General features: G+C 45.8%; 1 long non-coding RNA gene across 1 annotated transcript; it reads left to right on the forward strand.

Annotated features, from left to right (window-relative positions):
* Positions 1 to 280: 280 nt before the first annotated feature.
* Positions 281 to 664, forward strand: LOC121844454. Its single transcript, XR_006081996.1, has 2 exons — positions 281 to 482; positions 580 to 664. It is a non-coding gene; the product is annotated as an uncharacterized LOC121844454 (long non-coding RNA).
* The last annotated feature ends 7,209 nt before the right edge of the window (positions 665 to 7,873 follow it).

Below are 7,873 nucleotides of genomic sequence, written 5' to 3' on the forward strand. Positions count from 1 at the left end.
CTGCTGTATGACAGCTTCCTAAAACACCTCCTCAACAAGCCACGGGAGGTTCTTTTTCGGAGACGAGGAACGGATGAAATACACCATGGATACGATGAGGAAACCTGGAGGACCTCCTCAACAAGCCACTGGGATATAGAATACACCTGACAACATCACTGACTGTCTTTGGACAACATCCTCAGGAGACAGGACTGACGGATAGAATACACCATGGAAACAGGATGACCTGGAAATCCTGACTCACTGGAGGACAGGGATATAGAATACTTTCCACCTGGACAACATCACTGACAGGATATAGAATACACCTGGACAACATCACTGACAGGATATAGAATACACCACCTGGACAACATCACTGACAGGATATAGAATACACCTGGACAACATCACTGACAGGATATAGAATACACCACATGGACAATGTGTCTGACACAGATTTAACTGTGTGGACAACATTACTGACAGATTCAAACCAGGTGGACATCAATCTGTCTGATATGGACAGGAGACCGCAGCACTGATCTGATGACCTGCAGAGAGGAGAGGAGACAAACAGACAGAGATTTAAACCAGGTGGACATCAATCTGTCTGATATGGACAGGAGACAGCCTCACTGCTCTGATGACCTGCAGAGAGGAGAGGAGACAAACAGACAGAGGTACAGAAGACGTTACTTGAATCACCTTCCACAACACATGAATAATGACATTTGTAAACCCACTGATCGTGGTGCCCTTTGTTTAATGTATGTCAACATGACCCCGGGACAACACACTCCTTCTAAGGCTGAGAAACAGGTGTGTGAAAATGTATGACAGATAATGACGACTATACGAGGGGGAGGGGGTTCTCTCTGTATGTAGACATTGAATAATGTAATGTATAGATATGACATCAATAAGACGAGGTTCTGTATGTTGACATCGAATCATATCATGGTTCTACACTAAAACATATTCTTGAAAACATGTACAGCTTGTAAACCAGAAATAAAGACAGACCATAGTTTTAATTCTGTGTCAACAAACTGTTCTTAAAAATACCTATCTGTTCTTCTCGACTCTGTTGAGACTTGTGGAGTTATTGGATTGTTAAATCTCTATTTTTTTAAGGTGTGATATATATATGTTTTATATGAAAAGGGATTGGTTTAAAACTGGAGATTTTATTTGATAGATTTATAACATTCAATTATGTTTTTTTTACATTTTTTTATGTTGATAAAATGTTTTGCCTTGATGGCAGGCAGGTGGAGGGTGACAAAAACAAAATGGCTTCCTTTCAAAACAATCATGTTCCGTGTTCACGTGCTAATCGGAACTTGGAACTTTCCGACCTGCTGACCGGTTGTGGTTATTAAACACGTGCCGCGTTCAACCAGTTAGAAAGTCTGAATTTCCTAGTTTCCGACTAGCAAGTGAACACGACATTAAACATCCCATTTTCCGGCGCAGGGATATGACGTCATCAGTATGAATCTGCTGCAGGTGTTTTGACGAATGTTCATATGTTTATCTTCTATTTTTTAATCATTTAAATGATTGATTGATTGTTTTTGATCAGAATGTTGTATCACTGTTAAATGATCACTGTTAATTGATCACTGTTAAATGATCACTGTTAAATGATCACTGTTAATTGATCACTGTTAATTGATCACTGTTAATTGATTGAAGGCATCTACCTCAGTGTCCGCGTCACGTTTAGTTTTAAACAGCAGCTGTAACCTCTGGGTCGTGTTCCAAGGGAATAAAACAGGGAGGTGACAACCTTGACTTGTCCAATAAGAAACACTCATTTTCATTTTTTCCCCCCATGGCAAAACGGTTTGGTACGGGAGCTTGAATGACTGGTTCTCAGACCATGTCTCTATGTTAACTATGGTTACTACGTCACCCCGTGTCACCCTGTGTAACTATGGTTACTACGTCACCCCGTGTTAACTACGTCACCCAGTGTCACCCCGTGTAACTATGGTTACTACGTCACACCGGGTTAACTGCATCACCCAGTGTCACCCTGTGTAACTATGGTTACTACGTCACCCTGTGTTAACTACGTCACCCAGTGTCACCCCGTGTAACTATGGTTACTACGTCACACAGTGTTAACTACATCACCCAGTGTCACCCCGTGTAACTATGGTTACTACGTCACCCTGTGTTAACTACGTCACCCAGTGTCACCCCGTGTAACTATGGTTACTACTTCACCCCGTGTTAACTACGTCACCCAGTGTCAACCCGTGTAACTATGGTTACTACGTCACACCGTGTTAACTGCGTCACCCAGTGTCACCCTGTGTAACTATGGTTACTACGTCACGCAGTGTTAACTACATCACCCAGTGTCACCCCGTGTAACTATGGTTACTACGTCACCCCGTGTTAACTACGTCACCCAGTGTCACCCCGTGTAACTATGGTTACTACGTCACCCTGTGTTAACTACGTCACCCAGTGTCACCCCGTGTAACTATGGTTACTACGTCACACCGTGTTAACTGCGTCACCCAGTGTCACCCTGTGTAACTATGGTTACTACGTCACCCTGTGTTAACTACGTCACCCAGTGTCACCCCGTGTAACTATGGTTACTACGTCACACCGTGTTAACTGCGTCACCCAGTGTCACCCTGTGTAACTATGGTTACTACGTCACACAGTGTTAACTACATCACCCGGTGTCACCCCGTGTAACTATGGTTACTACGTCACACCGGGTTAACTGCGTCACCCAGTGTCACCCTGTGTAACTATGGTTACTACGTCACCCCGTGTTAACTACGTCACCCAGTGTCACCCTGTGTAACTATGGTTACTACGTCACGCAGTGTTAACTACGTCAACCAGTGTCACCCCGTGTAACTATGGTTACTACATCACCCCGTGTTAACTACGTCACCCAGTGTCACCCTGTGTAACTATGGTTACTACGTCACGCAGTGTTAACTACGTCAACCAGTGTCACCCCGTGTAACTATGGTTACTATGTCACCCAGTGTCAGGCCCAGTTAAAACAACCTGTAATGCCCTATTCAATGCACCATTGGGATAACCCTACTGTCTGACCTGGACTGCAGTACACCATATTATATAGTGTAGGGATCTCATCACAACAACCCAGTCAGATGTACTGGTATAGATATCACCACCCAGTCAGATGTACTGGTATAGATATCACAACCCAGTTAGATGGTATAGATATCACCATCCAGTCAGATGGTATAGATATCACCACCCAGTCAGATGTACTGGTATAGATATCACCACCCAGTCAGATGTACTGGTATAGATATCACAACCCAGTTAGATGGTATAGATATCACCACCCAGTCAGATGTACTGGTATAGATATCACAACCCAGTTAGATGGTATAGATATCACCACCCAGTCAGATGGTATAGATATCACCACCCAGTTAGATGGTATAGATATCACCATCCAGTCAGATGGTATAGATATCACCACCCAGTCAGATGTACTGGTATAGATATCACCACCCAGTCAGATGTACTGGTATAGATATCACCACCCAGTCAGATGTACTGGTATAGATATCACCACCCAGTCAGATGGTATTAATAATACCACCCAGTCAGATGTACTGGTATAGATATCACCACCCAGTCAGATGGTATTAATATTACCACCCAGTCAGATGTACTGGCATAGATATCACAACCCAGTCAGATGTACTGGTATAGATATCACCACCCAGTCAGATGGTATAGATATCACCACCCAGTCAGATGTACTGGTATAGATATCACCACCCAGTCAGATGGTATAGATATCACAACCCAGTCAGATGTACTGGTATAGAGATCACCACCCAGTCAGATGTACTGGTATAGATATCACCACCCAGTCAGATGGTATAGATATCACCATCAACCCAGTCAGAGGTACTGGTATAGATATCACCACTCAGTCAGATGTACTGGTATAGATATCACCACCCAGTCAGATGTACTGGTATAGATATCACCACCCAGTCAGATGTACTGGTATAGATATCACCACCCAGTCAGATGTACTGGTATAGATATCACCACCCAGTCAGATGGTATAGATATCACCACCCAGTCAGATGTACTGGTATAGATATCACCACCCAGTCAGATGTACTGGTATAGATATCACCACCCAGTCAGATGGTATTAATATTACCACCCAGTCAGATGTACTGGCATAGATATCACAACCCAGTCAGATGTACTGGTATAGATATCACCACCCAGTCAGATGGTATAGATATCACCACCCAGTCAGATGGTATTGATATCACCACCCAGTCAGATGTACTGGTATAGATATCACCACTCAGTCAGATGTACTGGTATAGATATCACCACCCAGTCAGATGTACTGGTATAGACATCACCACCCAGTCAGATGGTATAGATATCACCACCCAGTCAGATGTACTGGTATAGATATCACCACCCAGTCAGATGTACTGGTATAGATATCACCACCCAATCAGATGATATAGATATCACCACCCAGTCAGATGGTATAGATATCACCACCAACCCAGTCAGATGTACTGGTATAGATATCACCACCCAGTCAGATGGTATAGATATCACCACCCACCCAGTCAGATGGTATAGATATCACCACCAACCCAGTCAGATGGTATAGATATCACCATCAACCCAGTCAGATGTACTGGTATAGATATCACCACCCAGTCAGATATACTGGTATAGATATCACCACCCAGTCAGATGTACTGGTATAGATATCACCACCCAGTCAGATGGTATAGATATCACCACCCAGTCAGATGGTATAGATATCACCACCCAGTCAGATGTACTGGTATAGATATCACAACCCAGTCAGATGTACTGGTATAGATATCACCACCCAGTCAGATGTACTGGTATAGATATCACCACCCAGTCAGATGTACTGGTATAGATATCACCACCCAGTCAGATGGTATAGATATCACCACCCAGTCAGATGTACTGGTATAGATATCACCACCAAGTCAGATGGTATAGATATCACCACCCAGTCAGATGTACTGGTATAGATATCACCACCCAGTCAGATGTACTGGTATAGATATCACCACCCAGTCAGATGTACTGGTATAGACATCACCACCAACCCAGTCAGATGTACTGGTATAGATATCACCACCCAGTCAGATGGTATAGATATCACCACCCAGTCAGATGTACTGGTATAGATATCACCACCCAGTCAGATGTACTGGTATAGATATCACCACCCAGTCAGATGTACTGGTATAGATATCACCACCCAATCAGATGATATAGATATCACCACCCAGTCAGATGGTATAGATATCACCACCCAGTCAGATGGTATAGATATCACCACCCAGTCAGATGTACTGGTATAGATATCACCACCCAGTCAGATGTACTGGTATAGATATCACCACCCAGTCAGATGTACTGGTATAGATATCACCACCCAGTCAGATGGTATAGATATCACCACCGACCCAGTCAGATGGTATAGATATCACCACCCAGTCAGATGTACTGGTATAGATATCACCACCCAGTCAGATGTACTGGTATAGATATCACCACCCAATCAGATGATATAGATATCACCACCCAGTCAGATGGTATAGATATCACCACCAACCCAGTCAGATGTACTGGTATAGATATCACCACCCAGTCAGATGTACTGGTATAGATATCACCACCCAGTCAGATGGTATAGATATCACCACCCAGTCAGATATACTGGTATAGATATCACCACCAACCCAGTCAGATGTACTGGTATAGATATCACCACCCATTCAGATATACTGGTATAGATATCACCACCCAGTCAGATGATATAGATATCATCACCCAGTCAGATGGTATAGATATCACCACCCAGTCAGATATACTGGTATAGATATCACCATCCAGTCAGATGGTATAGATATCACCACCCAGTCAGATATACTGGTATAGATATCACCACCCAGTCAGATGTACTGGTATAGATATCACCACCCAGTCAGATGGTATAGATATCACAACCCAGTCAGAGGTACTGGTATAGATATCACCACCCAGTCAGATGTACTGGTATAGATATCACAACCCAGTCAGATGTACTGGTATAGATATCACCACCCAGTCAGATGTACTGGTATAGATATCACAACCCAGTCAGATGTACTGGTATAGATATCACCACCCAGTCAGATGTACTGGTATAGATATCACAACCCAGTCAGGGGGCAGTAGGGGCAGTAGGGGCAGTAGGGGGCAGTATGGGGCAGTAGGGGGCAGTAGGGGGCAGTATGGGGCAGTAGGGGCAGTATGGGGCATAATGGGGCAGTAGGGGCAGTAGGGGCAGTATGGGGCAGTAGGGGCAGTATGGGTCAGTAGGGGGCAGTAGGGGCAGTAAGGGGCAGTAGGGGAAGTATTGGTCAGTAGGGGTCAGTAGGGGCAGTAGGGGGCAGTAGGGGGCAGTGCAGGTCACAAATGGCGGGATCGGGAAGGAACGGGTCGGGGTCATAACATAGTGGAAACACAAATATTCACTTCATTGTGCTGAGTCTCTTCACGCCATCCCACACCTAATGACCCCATCTCCCTCCCCAACACTGAGCTATCCCACTGGCCCTATCTCCCTCCCCAACACTGAGCTATCTCACTGACCCTATCTCTCTCCCCAGCATTGAGCCATCCCACACCTCCCCCATCTCCCTCCCCAACACTGAGCTATCCCACTGACCCTATCTCCCTCCCCAGCATTGAGCCATCCCACACCTACTGACCCATCTCCCTCCCCAACACTGAGCTATCCCACTGATCCTATCTCCCTCCCCAGCATTGAGCCATCCCACACCTACTGAACCCATCTCCCTCCCCAGCATTGAGCCATCTCACACCCATCTCCCTCCCCAGCTTTGAGCCATCTCACACCCATCTCCCTCCCCAGCGTTGAGCCTCAGAGGGCAGGAACAGGCTAGCCTGTCAGGTCAGAGCTCATTACCAGCTCATTACCAGCATTGAGTCATCTCACACCCATCTCCCTCCCAGCATTGAGCCATCTCACACCCATGTCCCTCCCCAGCATTGAGCCATCTCTCACCCATCTCCCTCCTCAGCATTGAGCCATCTCACACCTACTGACCCATCTCCCTCCCCAGCATTGAGCCATCTCACACCTACTGACCCATCTCCCTCCCCAGCATTGAGCCCCAGAGGGCTGGAACAGGCTAGCTAGCCAGGTCAGCGCTCATTACCAGCTAACTGCACAGCAGGCTGACCACAGGGGTCTATATATATGTCTCTCAGTGTGACCATGTCAGCGCTCATTACCAGCTAACTGCACAGCAGGCTGACCACAGGGGTCTATATATGTCTCTCAGTGTGACCATGTCAGCGCTCATTACCAGCTAACTGCACAGCAGGCTGACCACAGGGGTCTATATATATGTCTCTCAGTGTGACCAGGTCAGCGCCATTCATTACCAGCTAACTGCACAGCAGGCTGACCACAGGGGTCTATATATATGTCTCTCAGTGTGACCATGTCAGCGCTCATTACCAGCTAACTGCACAGCAGGCTGACCACAGGGGTCTATATATATGTCTCTCAGTGTGACCAGGTCAGCGCTCATTACCAGCTAACTGCACAGCAGGCTGACCACAGGGGTCTATATATATGTCTCTCAGTGTGACCATGTCAGCGCTCATTACCAGCTAACTGCACAGCAGGCTGACCACAGGGGTCTATATATATGTCTCTCAGTGTGACCATGTCAGCGCTCATTACCAGCTAACTGCACAGCAGGCTGACCACAGGGGTCTATATATATGTCTCTCAGTGTGACCAGGTCAGCGCTCATTACCAGCT

Source organism: Oncorhynchus tshawytscha, unplaced genomic scaffold (genome assembly GCF_018296145.1).
Source record: "Oncorhynchus tshawytscha isolate Ot180627B unplaced genomic scaffold, Otsh_v2.0 Un_contig_3263_pilon_pilon, whole genome shotgun sequence".
In the NCBI taxonomy this organism is placed as follows: Eukaryota; Metazoa; Chordata; class Actinopteri; order Salmoniformes; family Salmonidae; genus Oncorhynchus; species Oncorhynchus tshawytscha.